The sequence below is a fragment of the Mesoplodon mirus genome (genome assembly GCF_964341445.2).
Source record: "Mesoplodon mirus genome assembly, chromosome: 3".
Lineage (NCBI taxonomy): Eukaryota > Metazoa > Chordata > Mammalia > Artiodactyla > Ziphiidae > Mesoplodon > Mesoplodon mirus.
In genome coordinates, this window is record NC_138978.1 from 59757520 (window position 1) to 59777475 (window position 19956).

At 37.6% G+C, this 19956-nt stretch overlaps 1 protein-coding gene across 4 annotated transcripts in view; it reads left to right on the forward strand.

Annotated features, from left to right (window-relative positions):
* LEPR (leptin receptor) overlaps nt 1-19956 on the forward strand; it is a gene marked incomplete at its 3' end in the record, with an annotated part of 93480 nt that overhangs the window by 303 nt on the left and 73221 nt on the right. For 3 of the 4 annotated variants that reach the window (XM_082613092.1, XM_082613090.1, XM_082613089.1), the window contains exon 2: nt 303-347. Of the gene's footprint in view, nt 1-17; nt 348-19956 lie in introns of those variants that run through there. The other variant, XM_082613091.1, reaches the window with a different exon arrangement.

Sequence of the window (19956 nt, forward strand, 5' to 3'; positions counted from 1 at the left end):
CAACTCTCTCTCTTCTCTGCCCCCTTCTGCCACCTCTTCCCTCTCCCGGCCACGCGAGGAGCCGGGCGCTGGGGCGTGCGTGGCCGGCCGGAGCCCGCTGGCCACCTGGGGACCGGGAGGCCGGGGCGGGTCCGGCGGCGCCACCGGAGGGTCCCGCGCCAGGCGGGAGGGGCGGCGGGGGCTCTCGTTCCCCCGGGGCAAGGCGCGTCGGGGCGCGCGCCCGAGGGCAGCCAGCCCAGCCTGGGTGCGCACCTGCCGGGCGCCCCCGAAAGGAAGTGCCACCTGGCCAACTTCTTTTCCAGGTCTCCTTCCTACTTTGGAAACTGAAGGGACTGCGACGGAAACCAGTAAGCCCTGGGGCCCGGAGGAAGGATTTGTTGGTTTGGATGACGAAAGAAAAAAAAATGTGCTCTAGGGATGGTTTAGCCCGGAGCTTCTGTTTCCACCATCTCTGGCTCTCCCCAAGCAAATTAATAAAACAAAACAAAAACAAGAAAACCCAATCCCAACCAAAGCACTTATTTAAAGGGACTTGTAGGGATGTGAAAAAGAGACCCAACCGAGGAATCATTTTGGAAACCCCAGGTAGGATGAGGCCATTTGAGAAAGTGGGTATTTGGGGGTGTTATTTCTAGGACTTGGGTTTGCAAGCAGAAGAGGAGACTGGCTCTTGTAAGCCTGAGGGAGTTCCTTATATTGAGGGGCTGCCTGGAGTGTCCTCTGTTAACTTTCATTTCCTTAAGTATTAAAGTATGTTGAAACAAATAGCTCTTTCAGAGCTCTGGACTTGGAGTCAGGACATCTGGCTTTTGGTATGATTTGCCATTTATGGTGACAGCTATGGTTACTTTAGTTTATTTGGGCCTCAGTTTCCTCATCTGTCAAGTTCTGAGGGCCTTTTAATAATATCTAAGATGTTTCCCAACTTAACAATTTATAATTCTTTAACTTTTTAACATGTTACAAACATTGCTAGATTCATAATTTCATGAAATTTTAAAAATGTATACTGATCTTGGCATGTTTGTTCATATGCATTTATGACTCATGATTTTAGGGTTTTCCAACCAAAACTTAAAGAGAAAAACACTTATAAAAGAGCTCAGAAATATGTAGTTTATATGTAAATATTTAGATCATCTCTGAGTCTAGCTTAAAGAATCATGTTCAACTTGAAGTTAATATTTGCAACACTGCAACAAAAACATGTGGCTTTAGTATAGTACTTATTCACTTTCAGTATTGTATATTTGGAGGAAATAAACATTGTTTTAGAGGAAAACAAAAATTGCACCTTTCCTATCAATTTCTGCTCTTGAACAGTGTTACTTTTTAGCATGAAGTTGTGTGCAGGATATTAAAAAAATGGTTTCAGACCACTTTAGAGCCTCTCTGAAATTAAGTTCAGTAGCAAAGGTGCCAATTTTAGTAATGCATTTTAGTTGTCTTGGGATGAATCCTCGAAAAATAGCAGAGTTAACTAAACAGATAAACCAGAAATTAGGAATTGACACACAGACACACACAAAGTTGTACAAGAAGTGTGTACTATAAAGTGTCAGCGAGATTTTTATTTCCTTTTGATAAAAAACAACAAACAACTGTTGACTTGTTTTAGCAGACAGAATATTAGCATAGATTTTGTTGTTCCTTGTAATTCAAAATTATTTGAGACTTAGTCATCAGTATTTGCGATAGGTTTAGAAGTGTCTCTGGCTCTTTTTGGTGGCTTTGATCTAAAATAAAACACTGTGTTTGCACCTAGCATGTGCTTTGTATTCCATTTGGAAGAGTGGAGTAGATTTGAAGTACTCTTTTATGAACACATTTAAATTTATTTTCATTGCCTTTTCACCTTTGGACTGGAAGTGTCATCAATTATTCAGTCATTTGTCTTCCATCATAGTCTCTGGTGATGTAGATGATCATCTCCTTTGAAAGAGATGCCCAGAATGTTAAAGAAATTGGTTGTTGAATGAACAGAGAGTAGCAGAACTCAAATATCCTGGCTTCTAGTCGCTTGTTGGAAAACAACTGAAAACAGTGGATGGATCTGCTCATGGTCCAACTCATTCATGGCTTGGGAGAGCCATCATGGTTGGCAGAAGCTCTATTCCTCTTTTGTAATGAATTAAAAAAAAAACCAGTGTGTCTTCACAGTTAGATCACTATTATATAACGAAAAGTTTTGTGTTTGTGAAGTGCAGTATCCCAAGGGGTCTTAGAAATAAAACTTAAAAAATATCCAGAAAAAGAAAAGAATTGCCTTGGCAGATATTGCACTGCATTTTTCCTACTGAGAGCCAAACACATACTAAAAAACATGTCCTGTGGAGTTAAAAATGAAGAAAAGGGCTTACAGTCTGCTCTAATTCTTTTAAGATTTTTATGTGATTTACAAATTCCACTTTTAATTAAAGCAGAAAGGCACAAGTGTTCGCCTCCTGGCCAGACCTAGTACATATAAACTTCTGGAGTTTCAGTTCAAATTTGGTCTGCTTATAATTTGAAATATTCCTCCTCAAACATTTTTTAAAACTTCTTTTAACTCTGTAGTGATATTACCTGTTGTCTTTTCATACACATGATCTTATTAATCTTTAAATTTTTTGAACTATGACATACACAGGGAGAAGAGTACATAAAACAAATGTACTGGTTGACAAATAATATAGCAAATCATTATAACAGATAATTACAAGGCAAATACCCATTATTTACCATACAAGTAAGAGAACATGCCAATACCCAGAAACCTCTTGCTTGTTCCTTCCTAATCACAATTTTCCTTTTACTTAAAAAAATTATATGAATATAGGAGGCACTCTTTCATAGATTCTTTTGCTTACTGTTATGCTTATGAGACTAAGCCATATCCCCTCCATTTGAAAGCATAAACTTTTAAAAAGAGATGTCTATATTCCCTGTCATTGATTCATTTCTTCACATTCTCTCTTAAACCTACTTCTATCACTCTTTTTTTTTTCAGTACTCTGCCAAAACTATTCCTGTCACTGTCACCGGTGACAGCACCTCTCCCAAATCCAGTAGTCAGTTGTCACCTTTGATCTTACTTCACCTGTTGGTAGCATTGTCACAGTTATCACTCTCTGCTCCTTGTAATATTTCTTTGTTGACCTCCAGGACACCATGTACTCTTGATTTTTCTTCCTTCTTCACTAGCCATTGCTTTCTGTCCCCTTTGCTGATCTCTCTTCTGCTCTCAGAGGATTTAACCTTAGAATATCTTAAGCTGTAGTCCTTGGGAGCTCATTTTTTTCTACACTCTTTGATGATTTCATGCAATCTCTATATCTGTACACTGATGCCTCCAAAATGATAGCTCAAGCTTTGAGTTATCTCCCTGAACTTCAGACCTCTATGTCCACCTGCCTGCTCAACATTTCCATTTGGATGTCTAGTAGCCATCTCCAGTTCAGCATGCTCCAAATGGAATCTTCATCTTGCCCAAGCCCACTCTATCTGCAGCCTTCCCTACCTTCATCCTTCACGTTGCTCATGCCCCAAAACATGGAGTCATCTTTGATATCTCCCATTCCCTCATACCTTAGATGTAATGTGTCAGGAAGTCCTCTTTGCTCTATCTTCAAAATAATTCCTGAATATAATTACTTTCATCACCTGCATGGCTGCCATCCTAGTCTGAGCTGACACCATCTTCCACGTGGATTATTGCAAGAACCTCCTAACTGGTCTCCCTGTTTTCATCCTTTTCCCTCCATAATCCAGTCTCAAAATTGCAATTAGAGCTCTTTTCTTGCAACATATTTCAGATCATGTCACTTTTTTCCTCCAAAATCTCCAGTGCCTTTCCAGTTCATACAGAGTAAAGTCTTAAAGGACCCAAATCCTTAGAATTACCTATAAAGGTGCTACCTGTTTTTTTTCTCTCCCATTTACCTATCTGATCTCAATTCTTGCTGTTTTTCTCATTCACTCAGTTCCAGCTACACTGGTCTCCTTGCTATTCTTTGAGTATATCAGGGACCATCTTTGCTCTGGCTGGAACGCTCTTCTCCCAGATACCACAGGACTTACTCTGTTACTTTCACTTCTTTTAAATCTTTGTTCAGTTGTCTCCTTTTCAATGAAGCCTACTCTGATTATCACATTTAAAATTGTACATCTTACCTTGCAAAACGCTTTCCCCTTTCCTTTGCTTTTCCGCATGTACTTACTACCTTTAAAAATACTGTATGACTTAATCATGTTTCCTGTCCCATTTTTCCTGTCTCATTTCTATTAGAATGCAAACTCCATGAGGGTGGATTTTTTTTTTCCTGTTTTGCTCCACAATAGAGCCTGGTACCTGAAATAGAGCCCAGCATATAAGGGGAGCTCAGTAATTTTTTTTGATGATTGAATGCTGTTGCTGACAGTGGATGTTGTTTGTTTGTTTTCATTACTGGATATATTTTATTATGTGAATATAATACCTTTATTTTTTACTCATTCTGTTTAAGGATATTTGGGTCATTTCTGTCCTTCTCTCCTTCCCTCCCTCCCTTTTTCCCTTCTTCCTTCTTCCTCCCTCCCTCCCTCCCTCCTTCTGTCCCTTTCTTTCTTTCACTACCATAAATAAACCACCTACGATTCTTCTTCTACAAATGTCTTGGTGCTTAGATGCAGGAGTTTCTTTAGAGTATAAAACTGCTCGTCAAATTACTAGAACTCAGGGCTTGCAGTATCAGCTCTATTAGATAATGTCACACTTTTCCAGCATGGTTCCACCAATTTATATTCCTACTTTCATTCCTCTAAATCCCCGCCAAAATTTAGTATTATCATGACCTTTAATTTTTGCCCATCTGATAGGTATGTATTGTATCATTACTGTTTGTTTCTTCAATTACTAGTGAGATCGAGCCTAGTATCTGTAAAAATAGGCTAGGTTATGCTGCGGTAACAGATTATCCCCAAATCTCATTGACTTAATGCAATAAAGGTTTATTCTTCATTCAAGAAAAGTTTCCTCTGGATTAAGGCAACTTTCCAGGGCAACTATTGTCAGGTCTAAATTCAGGGAACCTCTGTCATTCTGTAGCTGTACAATCTGGAACACAGGACTTTCCCAGTTGGTATGGTATGGGAAAAGAAAGTGTGGGTAATCATGAACTAGCTTTAAATGCCTCCATCTGGAAATGACATGAATGATTTACACTCATACTTTAGACGCAAAAGAAGTCATATGGTATGCCTAACTTCAAGGAGGTGGGGAAGGTTAACCTCTGCTCTAAAAGAAAAAATAAATCTGAGAATACTGGTGAGCAGCAATGTATTAGTTACCCATTTCTGTGTAACAAGTTACCCCCAAATTTAGTGGCTTAAAACAACAAGTACTTACCGTTTTCAAATATCAAGAGTTGATAATATGTGTGGGGCTGTTTTGGGGCTCTGTATTTGTTCCTTTGACCTCTTTCTGTAATTACTACGGGTTTAAACTGTCTTGCTATCTGGTAGGTAGGGGAGTAAATCCTCCCACTTGGTGACATTTTTTCAGGAGTGCTATAGCATTCCTTGGCCCTTTATCTTTCCATATACATTTTTTCAATCAGTTTGTCAAGTTCTAAAAAATTTGTTAGGAATTTAATGGAGATTCTATTGAGATTGTTTTGAGTCTATAAACAATTAAAAAGAAATTGATACCTTGTAAATATTCAGTTCTAGAATCCATGACTGTCTCTCAATATATTTAGGTCTTCTCTAACATGATAAATGTAAACATAGTCTAATTTTTCCCTTAGGAGTCCTTGAACATCTTCTTGTTTGATTTATTCACAGGAACTGCATATTTTTGAAGTTATTTTAAATGAATCTTTTCAAAAAATTCATTGTGTTTCTGTTACTGCCATATAGAGATAAACTTGACCTTTAAAAGTATTTTAAAAATAATAGCTTTATTGGACTATAATTCACATATCATAAAATTCATCCTTTTATAGTGTACAAATCACTGATTTTCAGTACGTTAACAGAGTTATGTAACCATCACCACTATCTAATTTTAGAGCATTTTCGTCACTCCCAAAAGAAACCCCGTACCCCTTAGCATTCACTCCCCATGCCCCCTCCTCTGATCCCTGGAAACCACTGATGTACTTTCTGTGTCTATGGATTTGCCTATTCTGGACATTCTGTATGAATAAAATCATGGGGACTTTAGAGAACAGATTCTTTCACTTAGCATGTTTTTAAGGTTTATCCATGCTGTATCATGGATCAGTACTTCATTCTTTTTATGGCCAAATAATATTCCCTTATATGGATATATCACATTTTGTTCATTCATTCATCAGTTGATGGACATTTGGGTAGTTTTCACTTTTTGGCTATTATGAATAGTGCTGCTACTAATATTTGCATACAAGTTTTTGTGTGAATGTATGTTTTCATCTCTTTTGGGTATATACCTGGGAGTAGAATTGTTCAGTCATATGTAACATTATGTTTAACATTTGAAAATCTGCCAAACTATTTTCCAAAGCAGTTTTCATCATTTTACATTCCCACCAGCAATGTACAAGGGTTCCAATTTCTCCGCCTCCTTGTCAACATTTGTCACAATTCAGAACCTTGATTAAGCTATCATAGTGGATGTGAAGTGATACTCATTATGGTTTTGATTTGCATTTTCTGATGACTGATGATGTTGAGCACCTTTTCATGTGCTTATTGACCATTATATATCTTTTTTATGAGAAATGTTCTTTGCCTATTTTTTAATTGGATTGTTTGTCTTTTTATTGTTGTGTTGTGAGAGTTCTTTATATAGTGTACAATCGCTTTTAAGATATAGGATTTCAAATATTTTCTCCCATTCTGTGAGTTTTCTCACTTTTTTGATGGTATCCTTTGAAGCCCAAGGGTTTTAACTTTAAGTCTAGTTTATCTATTTTTATACTTAATTTCAGTCTAAGAAGCCATTACCTAATTCAAGGTTGCAGAGCTTCATTTCTGTGTTTTACTTATAAGAATATGAGAGTTTTAGCTTTTATGTTTAGGTTTTTGATTACTTTGAATATATGGAATGAAGGAAAGGACCAATTTCATTGTTTCACATTTGGGTATCTACTTGTCCCACCACCATTTGTTGAAAAGACCATTCTTTCCCCATATTTAAGTGTCTTGTCAAAAATCATTTTGCCAAAAATGTAAGGGTTTCCTTCTGGAATCTCAACTCTGTTCCATTGATCTATATTTCTATCTTTATACCAGGTACCACACTGTCTTGATTACTGTAGCTTTGAAGCAAGTTTTGAAATCAGAAGTGAATCCTCCAACTTTGTTCTTCTTTTTCAATATTGTTTTAGCTATTCCCTTGCATATATCAATACATATGAATTTTAGAATCAGCTTGTCAATATATATACAAAATGTTCTATAAATTTGAAGGGATTGCATTGAATCAATTTGGGAGGTATTTTAATAAAATTGTTTTTCAGTCTATGAACGTGGGATGTTTTACCATTTATTTAGGTATTCTTTAATTTCTTTCAGTGATGTTTTATAGCATTCAGTGTACAAATAATTGCACTTCTTTTGTTGAAAATATTCCTGAGTATTTTATTATTTCTGATGCTATAGGAAATGGAATTATGTTTTAATTGTATTTCAGATTGTTCATTGCTAATGCACAGAAGTAGAAATGATTCTTGTACATTGATCTTGTATTCTGCAGCCTTGCAGAACTTATTTATTAGGTGCAATATAGTTTTTGTGAATTCCTTATTATTTTCTACATACATCATCTGAGAATAGAGATAGTTTTACTTCTTTGTTTCTAATCTGGATGCCTTCTATTTCTTTTTCCTGCTCAATTGCCCTGGCTAAAACCTCTAGCTGAATAGAAAGTGCAGGTGAATAACTTTGTCTTGTTCCTGATCTTAGCAGGGAAGCAACCAGTCTTTCACCATTAAGTATGATGTTAGCTATGGGTTATTCATATGCAGCTTTATCAAGTTGGAGAAGTTCTCTTCTATTCCTAGTTGAGTGTTTTTGTCATGAAATGGCATTGGAATTTGTCAAACCCTTTTTCTATGGACATATCATGTCTTTTATTCTATTATTATGATTGATATGTTGATTGATTCTCACATTTTAAATCAAACTTGCATTCCTGAGGTAAATCATATTTGGTCATAGTGTATAATCCTTTTTATACATTGCTGGATTTGGTTTGCTAGTATTTTTGCATCTATATTCATAAAGGATTTTGGTCGATAGTTTTCTTTTATTGTGATGTCTTTGTCTGGTTTTGGTATCAGAGTAATACTGGCTTCATATAATAAGTTGGGAAGGGTTTTAAATGCTTGGTTTTAGGTAGTTATATTTTCCACCAGCAATCTTGCTAAGTTTTGTAATTAAGTTAAACAGCTTACATATAGATACTTCGGGATTTTCCACTTTTCTTGTCATTCATGAATAATGAGTTTTGTTTATTCCTTTATAATCCTTAAAACTTTTCCACTTCTCTTTCTGCCTTGCCTAGGACCTCAGGTATAATGTTGATCTGAAGTGCTCACAGGTGAAGTCATGTCACATTAAGAATGATGTTTCTTTCTGACTTTGAATTTCCTCTCAGTACTGCTTTATCTGCATGAAATAATTTAAGTTTTGAGATGCTTTTTTCACTATCATCAGTTTAAAATATATTATATCTTTTTTGCCCAGTGGCTTACTTTTTTTCTTAATGTCCTAATATATGGCATTTGTGTAGTTATATTTTTGCTATTTTTTTCTGTTTTAAAAACACCGTGGACAGAGAACGTGGTCTGTATGATTTTAGTCCTTTGGATTTGTTTGTAACTTGACTTATGTCTTTGTACATGGTCAGTTTTTTGTAAATGCCCCATTGGTGATTAAAAATAATATGCAGTCGGGCTTCTCTGGTGGCGCAGTGGTTGAGAGTCCGCCTGCCGATTCAGGGGACACGGGTTCGTGCCCTGGTCCGGGAAGATCCCACAATGCCGCGGAGTGGCTGGGCCCGTCAGCCATGGCCGCTGAGCCTGTGCTCCGCGACGCGAGAGGCCACAACAATGAGAGGCCCGTGTACCGGTAAAAAAAAAAAAAAAAAAAAAAAAATAATAATAATAATAATATGCAGTCTACAGTTTGGGGGAGCAGAGTTCAATGTATGTCAAATTTGTTAATGTTTTTGTTCCATTATCATTTGTTAGTATTATTTCATTCTCATATATCCTCATGTATTTGTGTCTGCTGTTCTATTCATTCTTTAGGAGAGTGTATTAAAATTTTCTACCATATATGTGGATATCTGTCTTTTTCCTTGCGGTACTCTGAATTTTCACCATATACATTTCAAAGCTACATTATAATAAACATATGTTATTTTGAGGTTATACTACATGTACACATTTAAAATTATTATATATTCCTGCTGAATGGATGCTTTCATTAATTTGGAGTGATTCTCTTGAGTTATATTTCTGTTTTTGTAGGGTTTTATTAAAGGGATACTACTTTAAAATATGTATTTATATGTTTAACAACCTTTTTCAGTAGTTCTGACTTATAATTATCCTCATGCTTCCTGTTGGCTTTAAAATGAAAACCAGGAATATTCACTCTTGTAACCCTTCAATCCACACTGCTGATGTGCCAAGCTTAAAGATGAGATTAATGCCATTGTAATATTTTTAAGTGAGATTTAGTAGATGTTTATAAGAAATATCAGGGCCTCCCTGGTGGCGCAGTGGTTGAGAGTCCGCCTGCCGATGCAGGGGATACGGGTTCGTGCCCCGGTCTGGGAGGATCCCATATGCCGCGGAGCGGCTGGGCCCGTGAGCCATGGCCGCTGGGCCTGCGCATCCGGAGCCTGTGCTCCGCAACGGGAGAGGCCACAGCAGTGAGAGGCCCGCATACCGCAAAAAGAAAAAAAAAAAAAAAAAAAAAAAGAAATATCAGACAGAGAAATACTGGTTATGTAGTAAAAAAATCTCTGTCAAGGAGTCCGCCTGCCGATGCAGGGGATACGGGTTCGTGCCCCGGTCTGGGAGGATCCCATATGCTGTGGAGCGGCTGGGCCCGTGAGCCATGGCCGCTGGGCCTGTGCGTCCGGAGCCTGTGCTCCGCAGGGGGAGAGGCCGCAGCGGTGAGAGGCCCGCGTACAGCAAAAAAAAAAAAAAAAAAAAATCCCTGTCAAATTTAAGTGCCATCAACTTGGAAGTTTAAAATCTTTTTTAAAAAATATATTTACTTATTTATTTGGCTGCGTCAGGTCTTTGTTGTGGCATGCGGGATCTTCATTGCAGCATGCGGGATCTTTCGTTGCGGTGCGTGGACTTCTCTAGTTGCAGTGTGTGGGCTTCTCTCTAGTTGTGGTGCCCAGGCTCCAGAGCACTTGGGCTCAGTAGTTGCAGCGCACAGGCTTAGTTGCCCTGTGGCATGTGGGATCCTAGTTCCCCAACCAGGGATTGAACCTGCGTCCCCTGCACTGGAAGGCAGATCCTTAACCACTGGGCCACAAGGGAAGTCCCTAAAATCTTTTCTAGAATGTGAACACTGAATATGTCTAAGGTAGGCTATGTGAAATTTTTGTGGATATTGATTCTCACTGAATGAAAGTCAGCACGTCACTTATTCTTCCATAGAAATGATAGGCCAGATTCTTCCCACTTATACAATTTTATCATACCAATAAAGTGTCCTCCAAAGTGAATACAGACCACTTTCAGTTTTGCCTGGCATTAGCATCTTTAAGTGGTCCAGTCGGCTGTGTTAAAGCTGTGGTTTTGCTGAGCGTAGCATGGAGACTCGCTGAGGAGAGAACAGAGCTGTGGGAACCATTGTCCGTGGATGGTCTTAAAGGAGAGTCACGCATATGAGAACTATTTTAATGAAATTTTCTGGTACCCTGTGGACCTATTTAAATCAGACTAGAGTACTATGGACTAGCAAATAAAAATGACCCAAATGGAGACACCCTAAAGGGGCATTGTGACATTGATATTAATTTTTAAGTCCTTGCCAATTAGAGAGAAAATTCAGAAGCAATACAGACTTACAAATCTGTATATATATATGTGTGTGTATAACAGTGAATGAGAAAGATAAAGAGAGAAGGAGGAAGGGAGGGAATGGGGGGAAGAGAGAAAGACAGATTGACAGACTGACTGACCGACTCTACTCTTGGGCTAATAATTTCTATAATGTTTATGGAAATGTATAAATATTTTATCTAGTTGTACTAGATAATAGCTAAAGATGTGATCCAAGTAAGGATTCTCAGCGGCGTCTATAATGGTATTATAATAGGCTTTAAAATGTGAACTCATGTTTAAGAACAGCTGTTACCAAAGAGCTGTTTAGTGAAGGCGTAGGACCACTTAGTTTTTCTCAGAATTATATTTTCTCATTTTACTTTAACTAGCACGTGTTATTTGGGTGTCTAAACCTATGAGATAATCAAATAATTAGACTTCTGTATGCACCAACAAAGTTTCTGAACCAAACTAGTCAGTGTGTAGGAAATGAAAGAGAAAATAAATTATACACACACATATAAGTGTGTGTGTGTATATGTGTTTATGCATAAACAGAGAGAAAACGTACTGGCACATACATAATAAGCACCTGATAATTGTAGTTGCTGTTATATTACGAAGATGTTATCTGTTAGGATCGTGACCTACCCAGGAGGTAGCTGAGTATTTCTCTAGTGACCTGGGTGTCTTGCAGTAACACTGCTGGTTACAGGTCTGATCCGAGAGAAGAAAAAGTTCTGTAAGAAAACGTTTTAAAATAATACTTATGATATGCTTCACATTCCTCCCCATTCTTCAAGAGGCAGTTAAATCCTCACTCCTCTCTGAAATCTGTTATGAGTTATCCAAATTAAAAGTAATCTCTGATTCCTTCTAGTTACCACTCTTTCTAGTTAGTTGTAATTCTTTAAATCGAAGACATTGTGGATTTTTAAGATACACCACTGCTTTTGCACTGCTAAGAAAGAAAAAGCTCTGCCTATTTACTTTACAATGCTTTCTCATTGTTTAAAATTTTTGTTTTATATCTACTGAAAGAGCTCTTTTAGAATTACTTAGGTAAAGATTTTGTTTAAATCATATCACTCTCATAAGGAAAGTAAAAGTCAAAGAAATCCATTAAGGAATTCTTTTTCTTATTCAGATTCTGGTTTTTCTGAATCATTTTTCAACTCAGTGTTGTTGATGTCAGTATTTTCCCAAATGGTATCATACTCTGGGTTATCAAGACTATTTGCTATACAGCACTTCAAAAAAGAATGCTTCACTATGGTTTCTGAGATTTTCTTTTTTTTTTTTTCATCTGTTCCCTTGGGAGAGGGGGACTGTGGCCAAGGGGAATGCTATTTGTGGACTCTTATTTTTTTTTTTGAATTTTGTTTTACTTATTTTTTATACAGCAGGTTCTTATTAGTCATCCATTTTATACACAGCAGTCTATACATGTCAATCCCAATATCCAAATTCATCCCACCCCCACCCCCACCCCCCCGCCACTTTCCCCCCTTGGTGTCCATACGTTTGTGCTCTACATCTATGTCTCAATTTCTGCCCTAAAAACCAGTTCACCTGTACCATTTTTCTAGGTTCCATATATATGCATTAATATATGATATTTGTTTTTCTCTTTCTGACTTACTTAACTCTGTATGACAGTCTCTAGATCCATCCACGTCTCTACAAATGACCCAATTTCGTTCCTTTTTATGGCTGAGTAATATTCCATTGTATATATATACCACATCTTCTTTATCCATTCATCTGTTGATGGACATTTAGGTTGCTTCCATGTCCTGGCGATTGTAAATAGTGCTGTAGTGAACACTGTGGGACATGTCTCTTTTTGAATTATGGTTTTCTCAGGGTATATGTCCAGTAGTGGGATTGCTGGGTCATATGGTAGTTTTATTTTTAGTTTTGTAAGGAACCTCCATACTGTTCTCCACAGTGGCTATATCAATTTGCATTCCCACCAACAGTGCAAAAGGGTTCTGTTTTCTCCACACCCTCTCCAGCATTTATTGTTTGTAGATTTTTTGATAATGGCCACTGACTGGTGTGAGGTGATACCTCATTGTAGTTTTGATTTGCATTTCTCTCATGATTAGTGATGCTGAGCATTCTTTCATGTGTTTTTTGGCTATCTGTATATCTTCTTTGGAGAAATGTCTATTTAGGTGTTCTACCCATTTTTGGATTGGGTTGTTTGTTTTTTTTTTGATACTGAGTTGCATGAGCTGCTTGTAAATTTTGGAGATTAATCCTTTGTCCGTTGATTCATTTGCAAATATTTTCTCCCATTATGAGGGTTGTCTTTTCGTCTTGTTTATGGTTTCCTTTGCTGTGCAAAAGCTTTTAAATTTCATTAGGTCCCATTTGTTTATTTTTGTTTTTATTTCCATTACTCTAGGAGGTGGGTCAAAAAAGATCTTGCTGTGATTTATGTCAAAGCTTGTTCTTCCTGTTTTCCAATAAGAGTTTTATAGTGTCTGGTCTTACATTTAGGTCTCTAATCCATTTTGAATTTATTTTTGCGTATGGTGTTAGGGAGTGTTCTAATTTCATTCTTTTACATGTAGCTGTCCAGTTTTCCCAACACCACTTATTGAAGAGACTGTCTTTTTTCCATTGTGTATCCTTGCTTCCTTTGTCATAGACTAGTTGACCATAGGTGCGTGGGTTTATCTCTGGGCTTTCTATCTTGTTCCATTGATCTATATTTCTGTTTTTGTGCCAGTACCATATTTTCTTGGTGACTGTAGCTTTGTAGTATAGTGTGAAGTCAGGGAGTCTGATTGCTCCAGCTCCGTTTTTTTCACTCAAGACTGCTTTGGCTATTCGGAGTCTTTTGGGTCTCCATACAAATTTTAAGATTTTTTTGTTCTAGTTCTGTAAAAAATGCCATTGGTAATTTGATAGGGATTGCATTGAATCTGTAGATTGCTTTGGGTAGTATAGTCATTTTCACAATGTTGATTCTTCCAGTCCAAGAACTTGGTATATCTCTCCATCTGTTGGTATCATCTTTAATTTCTTTCATCAGTGTCTTATAGTTTTCTGCATACAGGTCTTTTGTCTCCCTAGGTAGGTTTATTCCTAGGTATTTTATTTTTATTTGTTTATTTTTGTTGCAGTGGTAAATGAGAGTGTTTCCTTAATTTCTCTTTCAGATTTTTCATCGTTACTATATAGGAATGCAAGAGATTTCTGTGCATTAATTTTGTATCCTGAAACTTTACCAAATTCATTGATTAGGTCTAGTAGTTTTATGGTGGCATCTTTAGGATTCTCTATGTATAGTATCATGTCATCTCCAAACAGTGACAGTTTTACTTCTTCTTTTTCAAATTGTATTCCTTTTATTTCTTTTTCTTCTCTGATTGTCGTGGCTAGGACTTCCAAAACTATGTTGAATAATAGTGGTGAGAGTGGACATCCTTGTCTTGTTCCTGATCTTAGAGGAAATGCTTTCAGTTTTTCACCATTGAGAATGATGTTTGCTGTGGGTGTGTCATATATGGCCTTTATTATGTTGAGGTAGGTTCCCTGTATTCCCACTTTCTGGAGAGTTTTTATCATAAATGGGTGTTGAATTTTATCAAAAGCTTTTTCTGCATCTATTGAGATGATCATATGGTGTTTATTCTTCAATTTGTTGATATGGTTTATCACATTGATTGTTTTATGTATATTGAAGAATCCTTGCATCCCTGGGATAAATCCCACTTGATCATTGTGTATGATCCTTTTAATGTGTTGTTGGATTCTGTTTGCTAGTATTCTGTTGAGGATTTTTGCATCTATATTCATCAGTGATATTGGTCTGTAATTTTCTTTTTTTGTAGTATCTTTGCCTGGTTTTTGTATCAGGGTGATTGTGGCCTCATAGAATGAGTTTGGGAGTGTTCCTTCCTCTGCAATTTTTTGGAAGAGTTTGAGAAGGATGGATGTTAGCTCTTCTCTAAATGTTTGATAGAATTCACCTGTGAAGCCCTCTGTTCCTGGACTTTTGTTTGTTGGAAGATTTTTAATCACAGTTTCAATTTCATTACTTGTGATTGGTCTATTCATATTTTCTATTTCTTCCTGGTTCAGTCTTGGAAGGTTATACCTTTCTAAGAATTCATCCATTTCTTCCAGGTTGTCCAGTTTATTGGCATAGAGTTGCTTGTAGTAGTCTGTTGGGATGCTTTGTATTTCTGTGGTGTCCATTGTAACTTCTCCTTTTTTTTTTTTCACTTTTTTTTTTTTTTTTTTTTTTTTTTTTGCGGTACACGGGCCTCTCACTGTTGTGGCCTCTCCCATTGAGGAGCACAGGCTCCAGACACGCAGGCTCAGTGGCCATGTCTCACGGACCCAGCCACTCCGCAACATGTGGGATCTTCCCAGACCGGGGCACGAACCTGTGTCTCCTGCATCGGCAGGCGGACTCTCAACCACTGTGCCACCAGGGAAGCCCCATAACTTCTCCTTTTTTATTTCTAATTTTATTGATATGAGTCCTCTCCCTCTTTTTCTTGATGAGTCTGGCTAATGGTTTATCAATTTTTTTTATCTTCTCAAAGAAACTGTTTTTAGTTTTATTGATCTTTGCTATTGTTTTCTTTGTTTCTATTTCATTTATTTCTGCTCTGATCTTTATGATTTCTTTCCTTCTGCTAACTTAGGGTTTTGTTTGTTCTTTCTCTAGTTCCTTTAGATGTAAGGTTAGATTGTTTATTTGAGAGATTTTTCTTGTTTCTTGAAGTAGGCTTGTATAGCTATAGAGTTCCCTCTTAGAATTGCTTTTGCTGCATCCCATAGGTTTTTGGATCACGTGTTTTCACTGTCATTTGTCTCTAGGTATTTTTTGATATCCTCTTTGATTTCTCCAGTGATCTCTTGGTTATTTAGTAACGTGTTGTTTAGCCTCCATGTGTTTGTGTTTTTTACATTTTTTCCCCTGTAATTCATTTCTAATCTCATAGCGTTGTGGTCAGGAAAGGTGCTTGATATGATTTCAATTTTCTTAAATTTGCTGAGGCTTGATTTGTGACCCAAGATGTGATGTATCCTGGAGAATGTTCCATGTGCACTTGAGGAGAAAGTGTAATCTGCTGTTTTTGGATGGAATGTCCTATAAATATCAATTAAATCTATCTGATCTGTTGTGTCATTTAAGGCTTGTGTTTCCTTATTAATTTTCTGTTGCATGATCTGTCCGTTGGTGTGAGTGAGATGTTAAATTCCCCCACTATTATTGTGTTAGTGTCGATTTGCTCTTTTATAGCTGTTAGCAGTTGCCTTATGTATTGAGGTGCTCCTATGCTGGGTGCATATATATTTATAATTGTTATATCTTCTTCTTGGATTGATCCCTTGATCATTATGTAGTGTCCTTCCTTGTCTCTTGTAATAGTCTTTGTTTTAAAGTCTATTTTGTCTGATATGAGAATTGCTACTCCAGCTTTCTTTTGACTTCCATTTGCATGGAACCATCCCCTCACTTTCAGTCTGTATGCGTCCCTAGGTCTTAAGTGGGTCTCTTGTCGACAGCATATATATGAGTCTTGTTTTTGTATCCATTCAGCAAGCCTGTGCCTTTTGGTTGGAGCATTTAATCCATTCACATTTAGAGTAATTATCGATATGTATGTTCCTATGACCATTTTGTTAATTGTTATGGGTTTATTTTTGTAGGTCCTTTTCTTCTCTTGTGTTTCCCACTTAGAGAAGTCCCTTTAGCATTTGTTGTAGAGCTGGTTTGGTGGTGCTGAATTCTCTTAGCTTTTGCTTGTCTGTAAAGCTTTTGATTTCTTCATCGAATCTGAATGAGATCCTTGACAGGTAGAGTAACCTTGGTTGTAGGTTCTTCCCTTTCATCACTTTAAGTATATCATGCCACTCCTTTCTGGCTTGTAGTGTTTCTGCTGAGAAATCAGCTGTTAACCTTGTGGGAGCTCCCTTGTATGTTATTTGTCATTTTTCCCTTGTTGCTTTCAATAATTTTTCTTTGGCTTTAATTTTTGCCAATTTGATTACTGTGTGTCTTGGCTTGTTTCTCCTTGGGTTTATCCTGTATGGGACTCTCTGCTCTTCCTAGACTTGGGTGGCTATTTCCTTTCCCATGTTAGGGAAGTTTTTGACTATAATCTCTTCAAATATTTTCTTGGGTCCTTTCGGGACCCATATAATGTGAATGTTGTTGCATTTAATGTTATCCCAGAGGTCTCTTAGACTGTCTTCATTTCTTTTCATTCCTTTTTCTTTATTCTGTTCCATAGCAGTGAATTCCACCATTCTGTCCTCCAGGTCACTTATCCATTCTTCTGCCTCAGTTATTCTGCTATTGATTCCTTCTAGTGTAGTTTTCATTTCAGATATTGTATTCTTCATCTCTGTTTATTTGTTCTTTAATTCTTCTAGTGTTTGTTAACATTTCTTTCATCTTCTCGAGCTTTGCCTCCATTCTATTTCTGAGGTCCTGGATCATCTTCACTATCATTATTCTGATTTCTTTTTCTGGAAGATTGCCTGTCTCCACTTCATTTAGTTGTTTTTTTGGGGTTTTATCTTGTTCCTCCATCTGTTACATAGCCCTCTGCCTTTTCATCTTGTCTATCTTTCTCTGAATGTGGTTTTTGTTCCACAGGCTGCATGATTGTAGTTCTTCTTGCTTCTGCTCTCTGCCCTCTGGTGGGTGAGGCTATTTATGGGGCTTGTGCAAGTTTCCTGATGGGAGGGACTGGTGCTGGGTAGAGCTGGCTGTTGCTCTGGTGAGCAGAGCTCAGTAAAACTTTAATCCACTTGACTGCTGATGGGTGGGGCTGGGTTCCCTCCCTGTTGGTTGTTTGGCCTGAGGCGACCCAACACTGGAGCCTACCCGGGCTCTTTGGTGGGGCTAATTGCTGATTCTGAGAGGGCTCATGCCAAGGAGTGCTTCCCAGATCTTCTCCTGCCAGTGTCCTTGTCCTCACGGTGAGACAGAGCCACCCCCCGCCTCTGCAGGAGACCTTCCAACACTAGCAGGTAGGTCTGGTTTGGTCTCCTATGGGGTCACTGCTCCTTCCCCTGGGTCCTGATGTGCACACTACTTTGTGTGTGCCCTCCAAGAGTGGAGTCTCTGTTTCCCGCAGTCCTTTCGGAAGTCCTGCAATCAAATCCTGCTAGCCTTCAAAGTCTGATTCTCTTGGAATTCCTTCTCCCGTTGCCGGACCACCAGGTTCAGAAGCCTGACGTGAGGCTCAGATCCTTCACTCCAGTGGGTGTACTTCTGTGGTAATAGTGTTCTCTAGTTTGTGAATCACCCACCCAGCAGTTATGGGATTTGATTTTATTGTGATTGTGCCCCTCCTACCATCTCATTGTGGCTTCTCCTTTGTCTTTGGATGTGGGGTATCTTTTTTGGTGAGTTCCAGTGTCTTCCTGTTGATGATTGTTCAGCAGTTAGTTGTGATTCTGGTGTTCTCACAGGAGGGAGTGAGAGCACATCCATCTACTCCACCATCTTGAACCAATCTCCAAGATTTTCTTTTAAGTTGGTCCATTTTGTAAATTTTATGCTGGCTCTATATTGATCTTCACAAAAGATTTCCACAGTAGGTTTTCAGATAGCACACAGGGCTCATATTCCTTCCTTCCTCAAATGGTCTTTAAATAGTTTGTTAACTGAAATATTGATGGATTAAAATTGTCCAGTCTGTCATTAGAAAAGCATCCCAGGTTTCTGTGTATGCAATCAATGACAACGAGATCACAGCTGCTACCAGGCCATCAGTGGTTTTAAGATGACATCGATTTTAACAAGGATCCTGGTGTCAGAGGTGTTAAAATATTGTGAATCTTAGAATAGAGGAAATACAATACTACTCTCTCCCTTTGTATTGTATTTCTTGGAGTTCAACTAATATGTCATTTCTGTGAACCTTTAGTTAGCTCCTAGGACTTTGTTAGTAGCTACTTTCTTTGAAATCCATTAACACTTAATTTAATTAAAAGGACAAGATAATAATTTTACATGAAAAGAATCCATGCACATGGTTACAAAAACCTACTGTAATAAAACACAGTGGTCCCTTGCCCCACTCCCTTCACTTTTTTATTCCTGACTTTGAGAACAACTAACTTTAATCATTTCTGGGTTTGTTTCCTCCATTGGCTACATCTGTAGGGCTAAATAATATGCTTATATTGACTTTTTTTCCTTTTCTTTTCATTTATCAACTTTAAACAGGTACCATAATAGGAAAGAATTTAGCTTACTAATTTCACCTTCTTTCTCTAACCCTCCTCTACATATAATTATATTAATTTTCTGACCTCTTTTATTGGTTCCATTTATAATTCCATGACCATTTCTTGTTCCATTCACTACTGATGGTTTCTCTTGACTCCCTACTTTATGAGGTTGGGATATTTCACCCTTTGCCCTCTCACCTTTTATAATTATACCACTCCAATTTTGACAGCTGTACAGTGAGAATATTTTATGCTTAATATTTGCAATTAAATTTTTCATTTTTGTCTATTGGTTAGGCCAAAAAGTTTATTTATTTAGATCAGGATTTTTTAATAAAGCTTTTTCCAATTAGCTGAATTTTTTCTTATTGGGAAAAGATATGTGAGCCTTGTTCATTATGTCTTGAATTTTAAGTTTTTTACTCATTTCCTTTATGTTTTGGAATCCATTTTGTTCTTCTTTTTGAAGCTTATTGAATGCATATTCTTATTTGGACTAGTGGCTTCAATTTTGAACTAAGGCTTCCTTTCTTCCCTCGTGTTATTCTGGTTTTTTGTTTGTTTTATTTTCAAATTTTTGCATCTTCAGAATCATATTATGCATTAAGTTGCCTTCTGTCCTCACCTTTTTCTTGGCCATTTCCTTTCAGCGGTCATCTGTACCCCATCTACTACTGGAGAGTTCATTCTCAAGTCTGCAGGGTCATCATCTGGG